General features: G+C 36.5%; 1 protein-coding gene across 2 annotated transcripts in view; it reads right to left on the bottom strand.

Annotated features, from left to right (window-relative positions):
- The window catches only part of prkg1b (protein kinase cGMP-dependent 1b), a 692808-nt gene that overhangs the window by 366852 nt on the left and 300605 nt on the right, over nt 1–25351 (bottom strand). The window lies entirely within an intron of this gene.

Below are 25351 nucleotides of genomic sequence, written 5' to 3' on the forward strand. Positions count from 1 at the left end.
TACAATTTTACTTAGAGATGTTTCAACCAAAAATGATTAGCTTGTTCAAAATCTTGCTTTAGTTTCGCCAACCTCCCATACATTATCATATTGAAAATAGTGACAAATGACTAACATGGCATAAAATAATCACAATCAAAAGAAGGGGCAGGCAATCACATTTCTTTGAGTAATTACTAAGCAAATGAATACAATACCACTGTTGAATTTAATAAAAGCTTTCCTTTGTTGATCTATTCAGGAAATGTGGCCAAAAGGCTAGACTGACCTCGGCAGACACAAACCTTTTAAAACAGATGTGTCAGGCTGTTTAACAATAGCACATATAAACAGCGCAGATTTAAAATGGCATTCAATTATTTTTAACAGAGATGACATTTTAAAGGACACTTTTAAATACTACTCCCTATCCTAAACCTAACAGACAAGCACAAACAATACAATCTTTTAATAGAACAGTAAAAAAGGGAAACAGAAAACATGATGCCACATTTAATCAAGCCCACACTCTTCCCCATGCATGATTCCCAATTTGAAAACCACATAACCAGACTGATCCAGTTGGCTTGAACCATATGTTGATTTTTGTTATTTTTTAATCATGTCCTGATTAAAGCTGAAATTTGAGGTCTTATAAACTTTTTCCTGTAATGGAAGCCATTTTTGTGTACCGTTGTCAGGATTGCGTCTCACTTTTCTAGGGGTGTGGTCTCTGCAGTCATGACTTTGAATTAATCAGGAGACAGGATAAAAGGTCAGCCTTTTGCACTGAGCCTTATCCAGTCTTCTTTTAATTTCTGAATTCTCTTGTGATTATTTTTCGTGTCTTGCCTGATTTTTGACTTCTTCCCTGTTTATGGACTGCAATTTTTGCATGGGTTTTGGTTGCTTTTTTTATTTTTATTTTAGTTTGTTTTGCCATTTGCACTCATCTCCCGGTCTGACTCAAGAAACTAGTTATCTGTTTTCCTGCTGAGACAGAACAAATCACTGAATGGATTGTCAGATTAAAATAGTAATTGGCAGTCATCACAGTTTCAGCCATCTGGCCATCCTTTCCAATGTATTTATACCAATAAAAGTACAAGAGAAAGTGGAGTGCTGTCATAATGCTAAAACGTGGGTCATATGAATACAGATGCTTATTTCAGCAGAAATTAGAAAACTGCTCTGAAATACTAATAGAACATAGGATAGTCTGGAGGTAATGTAGAGATTCACAAGTCAAAGTATAAAGAGAGATGCAGGAAGCCACAGTGATTAACAACAGCAAAGTTTAGGCAATAGTAGAGAAACAAGACAGAATAAACCTCACAGGCTGAGGCTGCAAAGGAATTCTCAGCCTGATGAGGCTCCCTGCTCACATATTTCACTTTAGACAAATGATCTCTACTCCTGCATCCAATGAATATCTCTTTCTCAATCTCTCTTCCTCCTTTTTTAATCCTTTCCTCTTTTCTATTTTTCTTGAAGTTACTGAGATACAGTACTTTTCTCTATGTCTACTACCTGATCTTCTGCCTACATTCTATCAAGTCTATTTAGGTGGATTTGCTCCTTTTATCGCCCACACTCTACACTCTTTCTTTGTTACTGCTGCCCTTAAGGAAGGAAGGCAGGAATAGTAGTAATAGACGTATTGCCATTTGGACAGAGTACAGTGAAATTCTTTCTTGTATTTTCACCCATCATTAAAAATGTCACCACCTTCCAGCGGCATAATAGACAACGATGTATGAAAATATAGAACTTCATCTTAATTAATAGAAAACAAAATTCAGCTTACCTGATGTCAGTGTGATACTTCACTCTCTCATCTTGGTCTTTAACTAAGAACTGAGGTCTAGGTTGCAAGACCACCTAAAGTCACTAGAATTGAACTTGCATTGAAGAAACCAAGCCTAGACCATTCTGTTTTCCCTAGCCTTAGACCAGTCTAAAATATAAATTTATTGTCTAGTGCTTTTAAATTCATAGTTTCATCTCAGCTAATTCCACATTTAAATAATAATTATACTTTTGAATCTCTCTAATCTGACTTTCAACCTCAAAACAGTATTGAAATTGTTCTGGTTCAACTGATGATCTGCCTGCTGCTCCTGACACTATTCAGCACAACATTCTCCTCAAACTTTACAAGAATTCAGCTGGGCTGCCCGGAAACTTCACCTTCTGTATGTCATCTTAGCTATTCAGGTGCATGCATAATGATTCAGACTCCTTACTTCTTCTCTCTTGAATCCTGTGTAAAGATTCCCTATTTGGTCCTCATCTACATGTTGACACTGAAGTATTTGATTTATCAGCATGCCCTCATGAACCATTGTTAAGGTACAGACAACCAGCTGTATGTATAAATTCCTCAAAGGCACAAGCAAACCAATCTTGACATCCTCAGTACCCAGCTGTTTGCAAGCTTTACAACTCATCAGATACAGAAGAAAGTTACAACTTTTGGGAACATCTGGACAACTCCAGAAGTCTAGCTATTTCATAGGAAAATTTGACTCATGTAAACATATGTAATCTTACACTGTGACTGGTCTTGGAGTCTTACTCAAAAGTAAGCCAGCCTCTGGCAAAGACATAGATTTGCTAGTTAACCTAACCTATATATTTCTGAAATGCTGAGGGAAACTGAAGAGTACATGCAAACACATGAAGAATGCCATACATGCAGTGGCAAAGCTTGCTTTTGAGCTCAGGATTCTTGTTCTGTGTGGTAGGAGATTTATTGACCATATTGCTACTTATTGGTAAAATCTGCCAAATATACTATCAAATTAATCTTGGTGTATGGTGCATTTCATATTTCATTAAAGTTTTTGCATAACTGACTAATTAGGCTGAATATTCCATATTGTATTATAGCCTTGTTTGCACTGTAAAATATCTTGTGATAGTTCTTCATGTTAAAAGCATTACATAAAATAAAGATTTGATGACTTTACGCTTAACATGAACACCAGAACTTAGCAGAAAGTTGAGCAACCAACCATAAGCATGAAGAAGAGGAAGCCCCATTCTAAAACATGCCAATGCATCAGATACCTGGTGCAAACTCAGACAGTTAAATGACTGGTTGCTCAGTCATTGGCTTGAACTGTCAGCTGACATTTTATTTAATGAAGCACCTCATAAAGTAATCTACACTGGCTCACCTTTGAGGTCACACACATTTTTCTGTTATTATTCGACACTATCCACTAAGATGTAGTAAGCACAAGCCCATTATCTCATGCATGAAGATAATTAAAACTTACTCAAGCAAATAGTCACTTTAATTGAAAGCATTGCTCACGGACTAAAGGCTCAGTGGCAATGAAAACACAGAAAAACCCAAAGTGTCACAAGAGAGGCTTCTGAAACATAATGCAGCATCTTAATTAGACCAACAGTCTCTTTCTGTACTTTTATTTTTTATTGTAATTAAAACCACAAACATGTTACAGAAACTTTAAGAAGTTAAATCTTTTTAAACTCTGAGTCACACAGTCTGGGAAGTCAATGTTGTTTTGTCACCAGTGCATGTTTAATTACTAGCTGAGAGGTGCTAATTATGACCTATACTTCTCTTATGTCCTTTTATTATGACTCTGCTTACTAATTAGTAAAAAAAGCACACACACACACAGAACTCTTACAATGTCACTGAACCCAACACCTCCAAGCTTTCTATGTATGCCATTTTTGATAATGAAATTTTATTAAATGAATGAAGTGTTTGCCAGATACCCATGGGCCCATCATCTTGGAACTGCCTAGAACAAACAGAATTAAAATATGCTTGTCGAGCTGAGTTCCACAAAAAATTAAAATAAAAATAAATAAGCATTGTTTGCTATAGACTGCTGTTTGGAAGCCCATGAGTAAGCAGTCCAGTGTTGAAGGAGAGCGTCTAATCCTCCTTGTGTTATATGTAGCACACAATTCTGTCTATTCAACAACCCCCACGTGCCCACTAGAAGTGAATGGCTGTTTCCTTAAAAAGCAAATTGTGACGGACAAGAGCGCTCTCAAAAGTTTCTACACAAATGTGAGGAAAGGTGTTGTCAAAAAATTCCAACAACGGAGAAAAACTAATGTGAACATAAAAATGAGCCCTATTTCTGTTAAAAGTGAGTATTTGACCACTCACGCATAGTGTTTTAACTCAGCATCTTCAGGATGCCCAAAAGACACTGAGCTCTTTTGAAGACCACCCAAAAACTTGAGAAAATTGTTTCCTATAAAAACCTTGAAGCATTTGTAGAAGATAGAGATCATTTGTTTCTGTTTAAACTGCTAAATTTCCGGAATTAGAGTTATTTGCAGTTTTTCCTTCCTTTGTATGATTTACTGCATTTTTTCCTCAACTCAATCTACTGCTATCAGTATTCATTTCAAACATTTGATCATTAAAACCATTTTGGAATTTACTTTGGCACAGGTAACTGGCTTCTTTAATTGCAGAGAAGGATGTGAACTTCCTTTTCTTGTCCTAGTCCGCCAACTCTAAAGTGACACCTACTGTGGAAAACTTTTTTTTTTCTTGTAAAGAAAGATTATCCATGCTGACCAACTCCAAAGCTCTCATAAGACCCTGCAGCTCAAGTTTAGAAATACTAAGCAAAGCTTACTCTGGTAATATTTCAAAGCTTTCCCAATGCCATTCTTACTTCCATCAAGATGAATTAAAACTTGCAGAAAACAGCTTGTCACCTTCTAGTAACACTTGGCAAATATCAAGTCCAGCAAGGCTCAATTACAAATTTTGACTACACATCATTTTAATGGAAAAAAATGTATATTAAACAATTCAGTAAACTGTGCTGTAATGAGTGGCATGAACTATGAAAGACCAATTAATAAGCCAAGACGGCATGTTCAATACAGAAAGTTCCACTTACCCTATTAAGCAAACTAAACACTAGTACCATTTTAATGAGTATTCTCTGCTTTGAAATTGCCCACCAGCAGACATTACATTTCAAATAAATATGCATAAAAATCTATTTTTACCCGACAGATGCTGCTCATTATTGTACAGAAATCCTTGTGTTTCCTGGTCTTCAGTTGTACAGGGTCATGGGCGAAACTGACACAAAGCAAGTATCAACCATGAACAAGATGCCACTCTGGGCCAGCTTAGAATAAAAACCATCATGAACAAAACTGATCAATGTGAATTTTCTTTTCTTTTCAACTTAAACAAACAGAGACTAATGACACTTTTCCATTACAGTTCAGAACCAAATTGACCTTGTCTAAGACTGACTAATAAGCGCTGCCTCTTTATTCTAAAAAGTTCCTTGAACCACATGTGAATTAATGTCAATTACATGATCTTTTTTTAATTTCAACATCTACTGTCATGCAAAAGGCTATACAGTACTCAAAGTATAGCATTCTTGTCAGGCAAGCATTGATTAATAGTTTTTTTTGCATTTGTATTAGTTACTTATGTATTCAGAATTTTTAATTTTTCATTTTGTTATTATTTATCTTATTAATACAAAGACATCACTGATAGAAAAATATTAGTAAATTAGTAAAAAGACAAATTTCCACCTGGGAACAAACAAAGTTCTATCTATCTATCTATCTATCTATCTATCTATCTATCTATCTATCTATCTATCTATCTATCTATCTATCTATCTATTCATTTATTTATTTACTTTTTATTGCTCTCCACATTTTTCAAAGAGCATTATCATTTTTTCCATTGAGCATTGATATTTCGTGGCCACAAAAGTTATATCTTGGCTGGAAATACAATGCCTTTCTGTGCATTTTATGTACTGACTCAAAAGGAGAAAGTGAGAATTAATGAAAAGGATTAGGATATGAGATGTAGTCAAAAAGTGATGTTTTTACCGAGATCTATTAGATTTGTTATTAAGTTTAAAACTCCAATCAAGAATCAAACTCCTTAAGAACAAATTCAGTCAGTCATTTTCCAACCCGCGATATCCTAACACAGGGTCACGGGGGTCTGCTGGAGCCAATCCCAGCCAGCACAGGGCGCAAGGCAGGACAAATCACGGGCAGGGCACCAGCCCACCACTGATAAATTCAAGTTTTTTTTTTTTAATTATAGGAGAGGTTTGTGGCAAGAATAACACATTAACATTAGGTTTTATCCTAATCTAGCATCCCCTTTACACTATTGCTTCAATATTCCTGGAAAATTCTGGGTATGGCAAACAATAATGCCTGGACTTATTCAGGAACCCTTCCAGATTAAGAAAACAAAGGTCACAATTGAATTCTTCACATAATTAAACCCAAAATCCTGCAAAAACTAAGTGAAAAACACCAATCATAGCACTTTAAAAACTGCAGGTGTGCACAGTAAAGCAAGTTGAAAAATGAATAAATGAGGGAAAGGATTTCTGTTTTTCACTGTTGTTTCATTTCCTGGTTTTGATTTTCTTTCATCCTAGTTACATGTTAAAAAATTAATGAATCAATTCTAATAAACTGCCCGACTACTCTCTCCCTAAGTAAAGGCACTTTAAAATCTTGGACGCTCAAAATAAATCTACTAAATACTTCATGGGGGTGTCACTTTTTAATATTTAGCTTGATTATTTGATTAATATTTGCTTTGGCTTCTTTTTTTTATAACCTATTACAAAAGTCATAGGATTGTAGATATAATGGAGTCTGGGCTGATGGCATTGCACAATATGACTTGAGAAAGTATACAGACAAAATATTGAAGGTGAGAAAATTGGGCATTGGACACAGTGAGAAAAAAAAATAAACAGGTACATTTAGAATGTAAGAAAGCTGCAAAAACTATGTTAGTAAACACACAAGTGGTCCACAAATCATGGAGTACACACTGATATGACCATTGCGGCCATTGTAATAATTGTCTTGTTGAGTTATGAAGACTTCTTTCCATAGAATCTGTAATGTCAACAACAACAACCTTTGGTGTCTAGATCAAAAGGTCTCTTGGTTGCTGTGCATTCTTCGCAGAAGCAGTACTATAACACTTTTTTACCATTTACTGAATTGTGTATTTCAAGACCCATTTGCAGATGGATATTGTTCCACAAACACCTCGAGTGTCTTCATGAGTCTATTTAAACTTACTGCTCCACAATTAACATACGTATGCTGTTCTAATGAATGCAACACATCCTCTCTCCAGCAAACACAGATAACAGAACTAACTAAACTAAGCAAAACATCCATAGGGAAATCCTGCTACAGTAGGTTCACCTGACAGCACTGACTGATGCTTAAATCAAGGTAGGGCTCAGAACCATTACTTTTTTGTGTGCCACCCTGTGCACTTAACACCACAGTAATTTCCATTATATTTTCCACATGGTGAGCAAAAAGGGATTTTGCTTATAATAGTAAAAGAGCTGTAAACAGCCTGTCAGACTTATTCTCGATCCTGATATTAACGGATTAACAGAAAACAACAAGACCTGATACAAGTCTGTAATATTACTCTTTCAAGGGAGACTGGCATGTCACCTAAGGTTAACTATCCTGGCTTGAGCTTGTTGCTAGCTGGATATGCACTAAGCTCCTGGTTTGTTATGCTAATATCTCTGTCAACAAGAGGAAACAACTGAAGATGGTGGTGTGCCCTGCTTGTATAATTTATGGTTGCTCTGTAGTTATATAGTAGTTTCCACTGTAGATTCACCTTCAGCATGCTGGGATTTAAAAATCCACTTACTGAACTTGTAACTTCCCTGTATAGCAGGCACAACATAATGAGACACCATCACGTGTTTCCCCCAATGATGACAAAATGATGCATAACTACTGTAGCTTGGTGAATTATATGATGTCTTTCTTATGACTATTTTGCATCTTTATTATGGAGTGTTGGACCTTTTTAATAAAGAATGCTCCAAAGAAAAGTAGTTTCTTGTAAGCAGCAGTCAAAAACAAGATACAGAAAACATATCCTCTTAAATGTCTTATTGATTAAGTTGCTTGAGGAATCTTTGACAAAATATTGTTTTGAATACTCGGTATGCCTGCAACAACTGAAATGCTGAGTTTTGCTGAACTGGCTTGCTTATTACAACTGTTTTCTTGAAGGATGTTTTTACACTTCTATTAGTATGCAAAGCAATGCCTCCTCTAAGACCGCCATTCTGTTAGATTGTAAGATCGTCATGCTTCAGGCACAGAGAGATTCACTAACACAGACAGGTTTAAGAAAGCTCTGCAAAAATTCAAACAAAATCCTCAAGTCACACAGGAACAGCAGGCTGAGTCATTTAAGATGTACCACCAAACCAAAGCTATTCTTTTTTATCCTAAGATTTCGGAGCTGGATTAAGTTTAGCATACAAGTAAAGGAAGGTTTAATTTACTCGGAACTACATTATCGTCATTTATCAAAAATCTGACTTTACCAGACTTGAGCACAAATAATAAAATGCAACTTATTCCAGGCCACTGATGCCTAAATCGATGGATTGCAGACACTCCGCTTATTGCACAATTGTTCATCAATTTGCTGTTTGTCTCTACATGCACTTGATGATGGATAATCCTGTGGAACAACTGAAATCTGCCCAAAACAAATTACTGTCATTGTGCTCAATGGGGTTCCTCTGACTGTGTCATTGTACTCTTGCTTCTGTGATTCAGACATAAAAAAGAATCTGGAGAATAACAGTGGGTAAAATATCCATGTGCAGTTTATAAAATCTTTTTTAAATACCCAATTTCTTATTAAATCAATCCATTACATTTTGCAGGAACCTTGATCTCATTCCTTTTCATGTAAACAATCATTTGTAATTCCTGAACAAAGAAAGTGTACTCATATATTTTTAAACCTGCCATAACTAGTTTAGTGCTGTTCTTTATTGATCATTTCAGCAGGAACTTAAGCCACATTACATATTAGGCACTAGAAGTGACAGAGGCATTGGCTGGAGACCTTGCCTTAACTCTTCACAGACTCAGGTTTATCTGGAACTGTATCCTGGGAGCCTCTCGCTATGAATAGTTCTTTCCATGACATGAACTGGAGCATTTTTAAACGACACTAGACTAAAATTAATTTGTTTACCTTAATGTACTTTCATTCTGATATTAATGGATTTCTGTTTACTGTTGTTTTTTAACTGATTGCAATTAAATTAGACAATGTTGTTTATATTAACGGCTCTCAGTGAAACAGTGTTTATAAGCACCACTGCCCCATAGACCCTACACTTCTATGCTGAGTAAACATTGCATATCCCTCCCACAACACACATAAGACAGGCAGGCTAGGTTGACTGGCAACTGTAAACTGAATACGTATGACTGAGTACAGGTGTGTACAAGGATATGTCCTGGGATGTACGGACACACTATCCAGACTTAGTTCCTGCCTTGTGACCAATGTCAATGGGATACATTCAGGCTCTGTGTGACCAGGTATGGGAATAAAAAAGTGTGATAACTAATGACAATCTGTACTGTAAGAACTTTATTTTTTAAGTCTATACATTATCCCTGAAAAGGAATTATAAATAATGGGGACTTGTGCATTTTGATCTCTGGGTTCCAGTAATGATGTCTGTGTAATACAAAACTCATTTCTCCTGAAAGCTTTTACAGGAAGACAGTAAAAATTGTCAGAGCAGGGACCAATTCTGGACTAAATACTTCATGGCACACACACATGCTGTACATACAGATCAAACCACTTTGGCCTCAAATCAGCCAAACAAAATTGGATTGTGAAAAGAAAACTGAGCAAATCACTAATAATATTTTTGGGTTTTCTTGCGTGGGAGAATGCTAAGCATACAGTGTAACATAGGGACAATCAAGGTTGATTGATCAGAGGAACTTCCATGAAATTCTTAACCAGAAATTGTAGTCAATAATTCTGAATCAATAAATCAACAAAACCTTTTTTTTTTTTAAAAGTCTTCCCTTGATTTTTTATTTTTTTACAATATAGACACATCATAAACTGACACATTTGAAGAGACATAGTGCAATGGGAAAGTGTCCTTGGATTCCAAATGCAATGTTATAAACAGAATGGCATTGTCAACATGATGACTAAAAATAATGAGAAGAGTAAATAGACAACACTTTTAGAGAAACAAAAAATTTAAAATTTCAACAGAAAAACTAAAATAAATATATCCTCCAGAAGATCGTGATAATCAGAAGAACTAGGAAATGCCACATTCTGGAACCACAGCTGGAAAAAAAAAGTTTTGGCTCTCAGAACTGTCAAGTTGTAAAACAACTGACTGCTCTGCTGTGCCACCATATATACCACTTACAATTAAAAAATCCACACACTGTTCGTCATGAAAGAGCCTTATTATTTGACTCAATTCACAGTGCTCTGCCAGGCAGCTTCATCGACGTGTTGACTTATGCAAAACAGTGCTATTATGAATGCCCTAGCCTTTCCTCTGAGATTACTCAATTTTGCTTTAAAGCCACCTTTGAGAGAATGAATTCCTTGCTCAGGCTCTTAAACGTAACTGTGAAATTAACTTTTGTCTCCAGGGCTACTTCATGTGTAAAGGTCTTTCTTCTTGTGATTAAGCCATTTGCCTGATTCATGCCATTGACAATGTTGTTTTAGAAGTACAGTTTTAAATCCCAGGTGTATATGTTAATGTTAGCAATTCATCTCTGTAAGAGTGTCATCTCACTAGAAGAGTTTTCTTTCTCTTACACCTCATTATCTTTGTTTCTTTCTGGTAAATGATGTGTTCTTGTCAATGATACTAAATAAGATTCAAACCAAAAAGATATCAAAGAATGAAAATGCATCACTTCACTTGAAGCATGAGATTACAGAAGAATAATAATTCAAAAAGTCATTACATTGGCTTCAATTATGCTAATATTGTTTAACATTCCATCCATCTTCTAACCCGCTAATATATTTCAGTGTTATAGGGACCCAGCCTTGGAAGCAAAATGTGCAAGGAAGAACTCAGACCCAAATACAGTGTCAATCCACTCTGCCATCTGGCAAGGACAGTCTCTTTTGTATCATTCAACAAAAAGTAGGTACATACAGTGCATATTCTAGAGCTACAGTAAGTGTATATTATAAAAATAATGAGAAAGCCTGGAGTATAGTAATAGAATCCTTAAGAAAGCCAGCCATCTTTAAAACAGAAAAATCATATTTAGAAGTGATAGCTACAACTAGTAACCTTTCATTTATACTTTGCATAACATTAATCACTACTGGTGGTACAGATATCTAGAAAGACTACTACTGCTCAGTGAGAGGAATCAAGCTTCTATACACTCCAGATGTTTTCTCACTGGAAATCATCAAAGCAATTAAGGTATTTTATAAAAAAGCTTTGTATAAATTAATTTCCTTTAGCCAATGCAGAGCAACCATTTTTAATCATTTAAGACATTCTTACATGCATGACAGAGACCCTAAAATATTTACTTTGACCATCTTCATCTCTTTTTTTCTCTAGCACAATAATTGTAGATGAGAGGAGGCTCTTTTGCATGTTTAGCCTCTCCACATTCATTCATGACAAAAGTCATAGGTTTATGCCACTCCACAAATGTTAGCCACTGTATAAATAAACAATGAACACTTAAAATTATACCAAAACCTGTGAGAAAACCTTATGTTTGTAGAAATATATCAGGTTTCATTAATATTTCACTTTTGCACAGTACATTTTCTATCTTCATTCTCTTTTGTTTAATTCACAACAAAAAATACCCTTCAGCTGCATCTCTCAATCACATATGCCAACAGATCTGCAGCCACTGAAATATATGTGGTGTACCGGTCGGCTATCTTCTAGGAAAGCAATCATCTGCAGAAGCCACTGTGAAACAACATATCAGTTGCGAGAACTATCGATCACTAAGTGACAGGGGTTTGATTTTTTTTTTTGGTTCTTTCATTCTTTTCCACACAATCAATCATATACTACCAGATACACATAGTTTTATTGCTGGTCCGATTTAGATATTTCTAACGATCTTAATGAAGTTACCATTTATAAAATATAGTTTTTCAAGTTCAACTTTATTGTTACTTGTAGAGAGTACAGTAAAAATCCTCCTTGTTTGTACATGCACTATTGTGATTTCTAATGGGATAGCCCCCCAAAAAATTACTTTGCAGAGGTACATAACCAATAAAAGATTTTCATGCTATCTAATCTATGTGAGATTCACTGCAGTGCCACATGGCTGTTGAGTATTTTCTTTTCGTTTCTTCATCTCTTAGAGCTTCTTGTGTTCATTTTATTTTGAGCTTTTCATTGCACTCTAGTCCTTTACCAAGAATTGTCCACTGTTTGCAGAGTTAGTCCTCATTTAGGGCATAATGGCTGCAGCTCCTGAGAGGACTATTTAAGACCCTCACTTTCCTCAGCAATTGGCTGCAGCATAGCAAGCACATATTGAGAAGCTCTTCAGCCATTACATGTGTTTGACCCTTAGTAAGATTATATTGCTTTGTTTACAGTATGTCTTTTTAGGGGTTTCATATTATCCTTTTACAGTGTATCACTGAGAAATTTCATTTAGGATTTCTGGCTTTTTGTACTGGGACATTCACTTGAAAGAGGCCCAGAATATTCTGTAATAACTCTCACTAGGATGAAGCAATCTGAACGAAACAATGTGCAATGAGCTCCTCAGTATATGGAGCTTTGAACAAGCCGGGATGCCCCTGCGTCGGAGAGATGAGATAGGTGCCGGACACCTGTTGCAACATTCAACCTCCGTTTGCAACTTCTGGGTGCATACCTCCTGTACCCCTTCACTTAGTCACTCGAATTCTTCTTATCAGGATGGTAGTGTACAGTGGGTACCAATTTGTTTAAGCAATGTCACAATCAAATGGATGATTGTGAGTTAACGGAAGGTTACTTCCAGCAATATGGAGCAACGTGTCACACATCGGCAAGGAGAATGGCAGAAATTGAGTCTTTCTTCGGCAGCAGGATAATTTCAAAGGGGCTTTGGCCACCACAGTCACCAACAGACTTCTTCCTTTGGGGCATGCTCAAAGGAAAAGTATATTGGAACAAGCCTCGCACTGTGGAAGATTTGAAGGAAAACATCCAATGTGAAATTGCTGCTGTTTCCCCTGAGATGTTTGCTGATATGTTCAGGAACATGAAGCGCCGCATCAAAATGTGTCTGGCAAAAAACGGAAAACATTTCCAGCATCGCATGTAATGCAATCGATTACACAAACATACAGGTATATAGCGTATTTTTTTGGTTCAGATTGCTTCATCCTAATGGGAGTTACAACAGAATATTTGGGGCCTCTTTCGAGAGAATCTCCTTGTATTTAAGGATTTAGGTTTAAGCCCTACACATTGTTTGTTTGATTTAGTTAAATTCGATACATTCTTTTCCTGATTATTGGCTTACTAACTAAATTTAGGTTTACCTTTTATAATTATTTTCATTGACTGTTTTTCAAAATGATATTAAGTTGGCACAAACATACAGGTTACTGATACAGAAGCTACTGTACATGGCAAAGTTTGCAGGTTGGGTCTTGCCCTGGTTACATTTTGTTCTGTGGAGGTAAAGGGGTACCACTTCAGGAACCACCTCCAAAACACACAGCACATACAGCAAGATCATAATGACCTGTAAATGAATTAAAGATGAACAAAACAAACACAAGGGTGGCACGGTGGCACAGTGGTAGTGCTGCTGCCTTGCAATAAGGAGACCTGGGTTCGCTTCCCGGGTCCTCCCTGCGTGGAGTTTGCATGTTCTCCCCGTGTCTGCATGGGTTTCCACCGGGTGCTCCGGTTTCATCCCACAATCCAAAGACATGCAGGTTAAGTGTATTGGCGATCCTCATTTGTCCCTAGTGTGTGTGTGTGTGTGCCCTGCGGTGGGCTGGCACCCTGCCCGGGATTTGTTCCTGCTTTGCACCCTGTGTTGGCTGGGATTGGCTCCAACAGACCCCCATGACCCTGTGTTAGGATATAGCGGGTTAGACGATGACTAACTGACTGACAAAACAGACATAAACACAGCATTTGAACCCCAGCCAGGAGAGGAACCCTAGCTGAAATATAACTGCTATGATTATCATACTTGATGGTGTGAGCTAGCTGGTGTCTAGAGTATGATTTCAACCATTCACAACAAAAGGTTTTGGACCATTTAACAATTGAGAATTATAGGCCTGCATGAAATTTATTTTGACATCATCACTGCGCTAAAACAGGTTAATTTGGCTTCATTATAAAATAAAACACAAATGGTCTATATTTAATGGGGGCATTATTTTGAATTTGCTGTCAGATCTGGATGTTAACAGTTGTAACAACATCTGCAATGTCTGTCATAGCATTATCTTGTAAGATACTTGTTAAAATCTTAAAAATGTACACATTCTCTTTTATTTAAAATCATTTGACCACAGCAAAAAGTGCAGTTCATTTGCAATAAAATTGTTCACCTTATAACAATAGAGAGAAAACCTGTCTTCATTTTAATGTTTCCTTTTGAAAGTCTCTATCATACTGTAGGGACTTACAGAAACGGGAGTAGATACATTAAGCTACCTTACAGATGTTCATCAGTTGACACAACATATTGGACATCCATCCATCATCCAACCCGCTATATCCTAACTACAGGGTCACAGGGGTCTGCTGGAGCCAATCCCAGTCAACACATGGCGCAAGGCAAGAAACAAACCCCGGGCAGGGCGCCAGCCCACCGCAGGGCACACATACACCAAGCACACACTAGGAACAATTTAGGATCGCCAATGCACCTAACCTGCATGTCTTTGGACTGTGGGAGGAAACTGGAGTACCCATAGGAAACGGGGAGAACATGCAAACTCCACGCAGGGAGGACCCGGGAAGCAAACCCAGGTCTCCTAACTGCGAGGGAGCAGCGCTAACCCTAATGTAACACTACAAAGGAATAAAATATAAAGCATTTTTGTATTTTTTATTATAGATGTATGTTTGGGATTATGATGAGGATAATAACCTGGCTATGCATGCAGTGGGATTTAATGTGGTTGTGTTGCATGCTGAGCTGACTAGATTGTCCATTACTGGTAGAGCACAATACCAAATACAATTGATTGACATAAAAACACATCCACATTGAAGTGAAAAATCACCCAGGGGATGCCTCCATATAATACTGGGGCAGGAGTTTTCAGTTATCATATGAGAGAGGTAAAATTCTTTTTATAAGCAGTAAATACCTAATGGTTTTCATCTTTTTTAATAAACATTTTTTAAATAAGGTATAGCAGAGAAAAACACTGAAGACATGCAGTTCAAGCTGTCTTTAGATGGATTTTATAATTGCAACACATAGAATTCCTCATAGAATACTTCTTGGAAGCCTTACAAATATTTTTTGATGATTCATGGAAACACTGTATCATTAAGTTTCAGTGATAAGCATTTCTCCTGCACAGCTTTATATCTCTATGTAGCCTTTGGCAATGGAGTAGTAAGGTGGTTAATACTAATTAACCTTTCAAGAAATGTGGAAGTGACACAGCTGTGAACGACCATCCAGATACTGTACGGCTTTTATCACTTCTGAAAACTGTCATGCATTCTGTCATACTGTCTGTGCTTATTTGTGTATCTTCATTTCTGGAGCCTTTAACAATGGGGCCATAAGCATCATACATGCAGGATTAGGTTTGACCTCCTCCATGTACAGACCTTAAGGCATTGCTTACCCTGGACTACTTGCAGATAGCACTGTGTGCTAACATGTATGTGAAAAAAATATCTGGCAACTTCACCTTTACTCTGGTAGAATCCAAGAATAAAAATACTCTTAATATTTATTTTTTGCAGATTCATTACTTTATCCATACTTTATTGATCTTCTAAACTTGCTTCATTCCTTAAAAAGTTCCCAGGGCCCTGGAGCCTTTTCTAGAAACATTGCAAAGGCTGGAACAAACTCTGGGCGGAATCCTAAGGTACATGTGCACATACGCACCCACACAGAACCACAAATCGAACTTACATATTTTTGGGGATGTTGGAAGATACTGGAGCACCAAAAAAGTCTTGGAAATAAAAAAAACAACTTGTCACCAAGAGGGCAACCAATCAATCCCAGATCACTGTGGATGTGAGTCGTCAGCATCATTACTAAGCACTGTGCCACTGTGGAACTCCATCAGATTTATTTTTAGCAATATGCTCTGTGCAATGAGGCTGCCATGGAACAATTTACCAAGGAAGACCTGCAGGCACAATCAATATACAAGCCAGATATCTGGGGATGAAAAAAGAAACTGCAAATACGTATAAAAAAAGCAAGAAACAAACTACATGTTAAAGTGCAAAAGGTTACGTTGGATGCCACCCATCTAAACATTCTAAACACAAGGAAACAGTGAGAGAACAAAAAGCTGGAATTGTGACTAGATATAATATCCATTGACTTGGCAGTTACTTGAATTTTTGATATCATGTCTGAATTTAATTAAACTATTATTCTGACCATAACACCTTTACTCTGTGTACATTGAGTCTATCTCACAAGTTCACATTTCTTCTTTCATTATTTTAGGAAAAGACATTACCATTACCAACTTAATGTTGATTAGACCACAGAGACTTGTATAGATATATTATTAAACCGGAGTACTGCATAGGTCTAAATTAGAGGCTACACCTTTGTATGGCATATAAGGTGATTTTTTAATTAATTGGAATTGTTTAAAAAAATAAAAGAATACTGTGAAACACTGATTATATCAAGCAAATATGTCTGATCCTAGTAAAAATAAGGAATGAAGCTGAAAACATGCTTGTTTTATAAGGTAAAAACTTCAGGCCACAATCCCTTTCTTGTCCATCGCCTTCATCCATCAATAAGGCTGTTTATAACTAAGCCTGTAAAACCTCATCTTCCTTATGTGGAAACAAAAGCCTGAGTACAAAGTCTGATTACTCAAATGAAGCCCAGCAATCAGTCAGTAATGTCGCAGGAGTACTGCAGGCGCACAGTAATGTACTACATGACCTAAGTGACCCTGAAAACTGAAGCAAATACTTAGAAGTTAAGCATAAGTCACAAACTGGCCAGACAGCTTGACAGATGCAGTTTGTGGGCTCTTGGTATAATTTACACAGCTTTGATTTGACTTTTCCCATCGGGGTCTAGACAGAGCAGGAAGCTATGAAGAACACTCCTCCAGCTCATTTCCCACACTTGTATTATTTTTTTCATTCATTATACTGTATTAAACAAATAGCGCTTTCTTTCTTGAGTTAAAATGAGACTGACCTAAAAAAATAACAATATTTTAACAAAACCTTAAAATTAAATAACAGACTATTATTGATTCAATTAAAACACAGATTTTATTTTAGAGTATAACTTTCACAGCAAGAACAAATATCACTTTAGTACAGGGAATACCACCCAAAAGCATTTTATAAATACTGACCTCTGTTACATAAGGTAACATATCTTTACAATCAGTATAAACAGCATATATACTGCATACTGTATATTTGTTGCAATAGAGCACAGGCAGGCTATATGAACTGCTCACAACACAAGTGAGTTACAGTTAGAATGGACCAGAAAATGCTGAGCCAGACAAAGTAGCATACTGACTACAATTAGACAACAATAACTAAACTAGATTACAATTGTGGTATGTAAAGCTACAGAGAGCACAGCAATGTCTACAGGACTGTATCCTCTGTTTCATGCATAACATGAAGGATAGGCAGGTGGTTCTAATTAGCTTCTGAGTCCTGAGTTCAAATCTGGGCTTGAACACTGCATATTTGGAGCTTGCATGTCCTCCCTATGCCAGTTTTCTCCCCACATCCTCCAAGTGTAGGCGAGTTACTGACTCTAAACTACCCGTTTATGTGTAAGTGTGTGGGTTTTGCATGAGAGAGCGCAGTAGTGGCCTAATGTCCTTCTCAGGATAGATTTCCATCTTCTGCACAATGCTGCTAGGGTTGGGTTAAACCCCCAGTACACTCTACTGGAGAAATTTTCTTACATACTAATTGCAGAATTATGAACTAGGACTTGGAGATGACTTAGGTGAGTATACACAGAGGTTTTCATACTCAACCACTGATAATGGTTCCATAAGAAGAGATTCAGGAATGGACACCAAGAGTGTCATTCACTAGTGCTTTTAAAGAAAACATTTAACCAGTGGTTCATTACCAAATAAAGCACTGGGAAGCCACTGGATGGACTTGCATTATATCTCAAATTGCATTTAGAGGGCTCTACATACATACTTTTTAACCATGTAATATATCAGTAGAGTTTGATGTTTATTAATGAGCTTATGTCAGAAGAAATTATATGAGCGATAAGCTTGTAAGCCATGGTTTACATGCTATCAAACTGAGAGCAAAAAAAAAGAATAATTCAAATAAGGTTTTGAGACTATAGTGCTGTACAGATGGTGGTACTGGCTTCTGTTGTTCCCTCAAAGTTGCTAATATGGAAGGGACATTTACCTTCAGCAAATCAGTTTTAAAATCTTTGACATCGTAAAGCGTGAATGCACAAAAACATACACAAAATCCACTGTGGAAAGGAAAAAAAAATCTTCCTTCAACATTCATGAAAACATGCACAAAATCCTATACAGCATGGAAAAAAACTGTCATCATTTAAAGTTGTAAGGTAAGTAGTTTTTTTAAGGATGTGAATGCGGTCCCTAATTTTATGATGTTAGAGGCTGATTGGCTGTATGTGTATGACTACCCTGGATTGACCACTGTCACACACGTGCGCATGGGAAATAGCTAAAGGGCCTACAAAATGGTAATTATACGCCAGACCTTAGAGTGTGCTAACTGTCTCTCTCAGTCTCTTGTAGACCATTCTGGGGAAATCCTACTTGGTTCCGACGGCGAAAATGACATCACTTCCTGTCAAGAAAATGTCACTTCCAGCTCCGGCACCAACAATGGCATCACTTCCGGTCAGGAAGATGGCACTTCCGGTCACGAAGACATCACTTCCGGTTCCGGTGCCCATGACGTCATTCCCCGTTTTATCAGTTAAAACCGCCATCTTGTCTCCATACAATCAGTTCTGTTCTGGACTCTGTTCTATGCACATCTTGCTACTTTAAATCAACTTTTGCAGCCGAGAAAACAATATATGGGTGACTGCCCCAAATCTTTATGATGTCTTTGACTCTTTCTTATGACACCACATTGATATAGTTCAAAGAACAAAAGAAACCTATGGGAATCAGACAGACCCAACACAGACAAATATTTGAATTAAGAGATGTTAAGCTTGTAACGTCTTTGTCTTCATCTTATAAGTTTAATCAGTATTGTTTTGAATTCTCAGAAAGAGCAAAGCAAATAAAACAAAACACTGCAACTTCTTGTTTTCACCTACAGTTAAGCAAACATAAAAGAAATGCTTGATTGTCATTCAAGCTTAACATACCTGAATCTAGGAAAATTGCAAAGAAATATTTTGTGGGTACATAAAATGTGTTGCTTTCAATAACAAAAGGAATCTACCTGTATATAACCATTCAGAGAAACCAGACATTAATAGTGACGAAGTAGATAAAAGGAAGCTTAAACAAGTAACAGGCCAAAGCTCTCTTAGTGTTGCTCTTGTTGGCTCTCCCAGTCTTTATTGTATTCACCACTATTGTGATGGAGATCACACTGCTATACCTGTTGGCACTACGTTATGCACAACTTAGAGTGCCAGTCTGTGACAGAGCATGAATATACAGAATACACTTAATTTTTTTCCAGATTATTTCAAATTCAGGCTCCAGGATTTTAATGCCCAGTGTAAAAAGAAGGACTGCCTACCGCACAAGTTCTTTGTTTTTACTTAAGGAAATCAATTCACTATTTGTAGGTTTTTGTTTACTCTTCTCTTATGTTCCCTGGGAATACAGTGAATTATTTATCCTAGAAGGATCATCGACAGAAAATCTCAAAAGCATATTTGTTACTTGCAAACTCTAGGCACACTGGAACATCAAAAATAAACTCAAATGCAGAAATCCGCCTCCTGCCATTTGTTTATAAACCTATAATGATGTAATTTTCACAGCTAAATAATAATAAAATACTTGCACATCACAGAAGCCAGTTGTCAAATACCACACAGACTGTTTTAACACAAATTGTATTAACTCATCTATTACATAGATGAGAATTATACTTTATACAGTATATCACTCTTCAGAATAATGATAGACCACTGTGTAACTGAAAAGTGTACAGATGAATTATGCTGAAAAAAGTAACCAAAATAAAGCACATTAATGGGAATATTAGCTGTGTACAAAGTACAAAAGTACAAAGTAGTAGCACAAAAGAGTTGAATGGTGTATTAAGGAAAAAATTCAAAGCTTTTTTCTTTGTTCCTATATTTAAGAAGACATTCTCTTGTTATGTGTCAGAAATGCCAACACTAATTTGTATGTAACATTTCTAATTATATTATCACCTGAGATAAGGCCTTAATAATCCTGTCAGAAACTTCCTAACTTGGCATGGTTGTCATACTCAGTTTCAATTTTTAAACTCTTTTATTAGACTCAAACAAGGCCAGCACTGTCCCTTATGATGATCTGAGTAGACACTGGACGGTCACCACTACTGTTATATCCTACAGGTTGGCTACCTAGACACTTAATAATTAGAATACACTCCTTGATTAAAAGCTTTAAATTATTTTATAAAAATGTCTGAAGTGGGGCGGCACAGTGGCACAGTGGGTAGCGCTGCTGCCTCGTAGTTAGGGGACCCGGGTTCGCTTCTTGGGTCCTCCCTGCGTGACGTTTGCATGTTCTCCCCGTGTCTGTGTGGGTTTCCTCCGGGTACTCTGGTTTCCTCCCACAGTCCAAAGACATGTAGGTTAGGTGATTGGCGATTCTAAATTGTCCATAGTGTGTGCTTGGTGTGTGTGTGTGTGTGTGTGTGTGTGTGTGCGCGCCCTGCAGTGGGTTGGCGCCCTGCCCGGGGTTTGTTTCCTGCCTTGCTCCCTGTGTTGGCTGGGATTGGCTCAAGCAGACCCCCGTGACCCTGTAGTTAGGATATAGTGGGTTGGATAATGGATGGATGGATGTCTGAAGCATAAACATTAGTATACTGTGCAACTCAATTAAAACAAACCTGGTAAGCAAACAAATAATCAATGAAGTACTTGCAGTTTATAGAGGTGAAGAAAAAAAATGTATGAATTGCTCAAAAATATTTTATATTAAAATGTATAGATCATAACTTAAAAACCTCAGTGAAAAAACTGTGCTCTACTCTTTGTATACATACGACACTTGAAAGCTTTATTTCAAATTACTGTATTCAATCTGTACAGTCTCTCCCATGGTTTATTGTAAAGTCATTAAAGGATGCAAGTAGAACAAAAAAGGGAGAAAACATACATTTAATTAACATGCGGAATAACAAAAGAAGCATAAAATGTGTTTGTTTGGGCACACTGTTGTTTTGAACATCTTATAATGAGGCATTAAATTGACTACATAATGGATATGGCGATAATAAATCAGATACAGGTGTTTAATGGAAAAAGCACAAAATATGTTCATTCATATCTTTCTCCTCATTTACCAGCTCTGTATGACTCTTTTATGTATCAGTACGAGTCTCAAAACATACCTCCTGTACTTTTTATACTTGTTCTGCTTATAAACTGTTTGCACGTTCGGCAACAGAACAATAATATTGGATCACCAAAAATTTTTTTTTTCTTCTGATGACTTCACAACAACATTTATTTCTATAACACATTTTCATACAACGGATGTATTTCAAAATGTGCATTCATTCAGGCAAAACATTTTTTTCCCTAAGTTTGTGACTTTACGTTCTATGCTTTCATCTCCTTTTTTCTAACATTTTGTAACAATAATATTTTTCTTGGATGCCGATTATTTCACATAAACATTATATGGAAAATTTCTCTCTCTCATTGTGTACAATATATTTAATGAGGAGACCAGTAAATAGGTCTAAATACAGTAGCTGTCCTCCTGTTTTTTCTCATACTGTGAACACTGAAATTCTGTGCAGAAAGAGTAACCTGAAACAGAGAGAGTCCAGTGTAACCCAGTCTTTCTGGTTACCATCCTTGTGAGTGTCATAAAATGTTAGAGGCCATTGTGAACGATAGTTCAATGGATTTTGGAGCTCTGCTTGACAGACTTTCATCCCTATAGGACAGTAGAGACCAAACAACAAGAAGAGTCACAGACCTGTTAACTTTAATAAATAAGGGAACACAAATTCCTGGGCTTTCAAGAGTCGTATATTATGGTTTACTGAGGTGACGTACATTTATTTATTCGACAGCATTCCTATTAAACTGATAGAGTAACTTGGATTACCTTTATCAGTTTTATCATCCCTATGTATATTGTGGACTGCCCCCTAGTTCATCCCAGTATTAGACTGGGTTACAAGGTCATTATGAACTTGTTACGTTTGGTCCCTATGCTGTAGTTGACAGCATTGTGCTACATAACCCTTCTCATGTGGAGCAGATAAATGAAACACTTGGCCCACTAGAACAATTATTTAGCCTTGAATTTTTTCAGTCTTTCTTATACAGAGAAAGGTGGTAAACTCAGTCCATTACACTTTAAGCCCTTACCTCAGTCACTCTATAAAATTTGGATTATGTGATAAAAGGTGTAAAATACATGTGATAATTGTTGTGTCTCAGGTAAGTAACTTGATGCAGGGCAGCACTCACAATAATTAACAAGAGTCTGGAGACAAATACAACTGACAACTGCTTTATTTCATACCTGATGATCTTCAGTATAAAGTATATAAGAACAGTCTGATGCAATAAAAGAACAGTTTGATACAATCTAATTAACATTGGATAGATATATTATCTTTATAGGGATATACTCTACACTAAGGTCTGGTATACAACTGGAATGAACAATCTTTAATTGACAAAATCAAAGTCCTACATAACAATAATCATGATAAATTAGAACAGGCAGCATGTTAATGTCAACTTGGTCTCTCAGGTTGTGCTCCTAATTTAAAAGTAGAGAGAAATTGAATAATTTTTGATCAGCAGTCCTTAAACATGTCATTAACTGCCAGAGCTGAAAGAAAGATATACTGTACCTTGCATGACAGGTCCTAATAACATACCTAATGATATTGAAGCTACAGATCTTCAATCGGTTGAGTGGCTAAGTCAAGACGGAGTCCATATTACCATTATACTGTATATACAGAATCCCAAACTCATGATCATGCTTCTTATAAAATTCTGACATATGAAGTTGTCTGCCTCTTGAGTATTAAATTTTGCAAAACAAAACACAATCTCTACAGAAATGAGATGGGGAATTATATAGTGCTGTTATGCCAACGTAAAGGAAGGATATGATAAGAGACAAATGTATAGTATTTTACATTTTATGTGCAATGTTTAGGTGGCAGACACTGTCGCCTCAGGGAACATAGACTTGCACTGCTGGAATTCCATCCCAGAGGCTGCTATTGCGCAGAGGTAATTTGGTTGTAATCTTAGTGTCTTCTGTAATGGGTTATCATGTATCAATTCTTCTGTAATGTACTGCATGATTCTAATAAAAGGATTTTACTGCAAAATTTAACTATTAGAATCAGTTCCTACATATTACAACCAAGGGCTGAAAGAACATATGGCAGTCAATCGTTTGTAGCATTAAAATGGCATTTAGGAAGCAGAAATGCTGTCTACTTTTAAATAACATTTCTTTTTTTGTACAAGGAGCTTTTGTGTTAAGAAAGATTTCCACGGAAGAGCTACAGTACCAAGCTGACTATAAAGTACATTATACATTTTTTTATATATACTTTGTTAATCCCAAGAGGAAATATATTTTTCCTATGGGGAAATTGTCTTTTCACATGACTTTTGAAGATCAGAGCACAGGGTCAGCCATTGTATAGTGCCCCGGAGCAATTTTCAGGTTTAGGGCTTTGATCAATGACCCAACAGACTAGGCTCCATACTTGAAGGAATAAATTCACAGACAGAAACCAAATAAAATGGTGCTCTCTGCAAGAAAAAAATGATGGTGTGAATGCAACACAAAATAGCAAAAAAATTAACTATACAGTCAAAACAAACATATGGATACAAATGCATTAAACAATCCTTAAATCACGAGGTAGGCTACACACCTGCAACCCTGGAGTATGAACAGGCAGATGTACTTAACATGATAAGTTATCTGGAGCAGCCCAAAAATTATTGGAACCATACTTAGGGACCGGGATATGACAAAAACAAAGCGAAAACTGAAAATGTAAAAGCTTTTAAAGGGATTAGGTAAGGTGCGTTTTGAGAAAGAAGTAAAGGACAAAACAAGAACAAAACTTAACAATAACCTTCCTTTAAATTCTTTAGCTAATGAATGCTATTTTAATTTGACAGAGCTTTACCCAAGGGATACTGAACTCACTGATTGGCAACATATTTATACTAGAAGGCATCGTGACATCAATGACATTGGTGATTGTAATCACATGTTATTAGTGGCATACAACATGGTGTCATGGTAAAATAAAATTAAGAGGTAAAAATATTTTAATCAAGTCAAAAATGTTCTAAACAATGACATCATATTATTTCATGATATTAATGTTGTACGCCCTGCACGGGATTGGTTCCCTGCCTTGCGCCCTGTGTTGGCTGGGATTGGCTCCAGCAGACCCCCGTGACCCTGTGTTCGGATTCAGCAGGTTGGAAAATGGATGGATGATTAAAACCTACTTTCATGGATTCTATAAAATCTTGAAATTATGTACAGTACAGTCAAAATAAATGTTGTTTGATTTTTTAATAACTGTCTTTTTATATTTATGGTGACAACAATTATATTAACAGCCAGATTCAGAAATACAAAATTCATTCTTTATTTGTCCAGAAGATCAAATAAAACAACATAAAATGGAATTGAATTAAATCTGATACACAGAATCACATTTTCTGATAGCCAGTTGTAGTTTCCAAATTTTTCCAGTTTAGGGTTTTTTGGGAGCAAAAGACTGTTATGACAGCAAAAAAGAGAAAATAAACTCATATGCATTTTTCCGGGCATTTCTTCCCGTAACTGTAACTACTTACACTGGAACTAACATTATAAACTTGTAGCAGAATTACTGCACATTGAAATAAGAAAGGAAGAATATAAGCTGGACATCACTCAGAGAAACACTGTGTATCACTGGGGCAAGCTGCCAAAAAGATATTACCATAAAATAAAATCAGTAATCAGACATAAAATGCAAAAAAAAAAAACAATATTACTATTAGTAGTAGTAATATATCTAAAATGGATTATGATCATTTTAAATGACTGAGAACAATGCAGGGG

The sequence above is a fragment of the Erpetoichthys calabaricus genome, chromosome 2 (assembly GCF_900747795.2).
Source record: "Erpetoichthys calabaricus chromosome 2, fErpCal1.3, whole genome shotgun sequence".
Taxonomy (NCBI): Eukaryota; Metazoa; Chordata; class Cladistia; order Polypteriformes; family Polypteridae; genus Erpetoichthys; species Erpetoichthys calabaricus.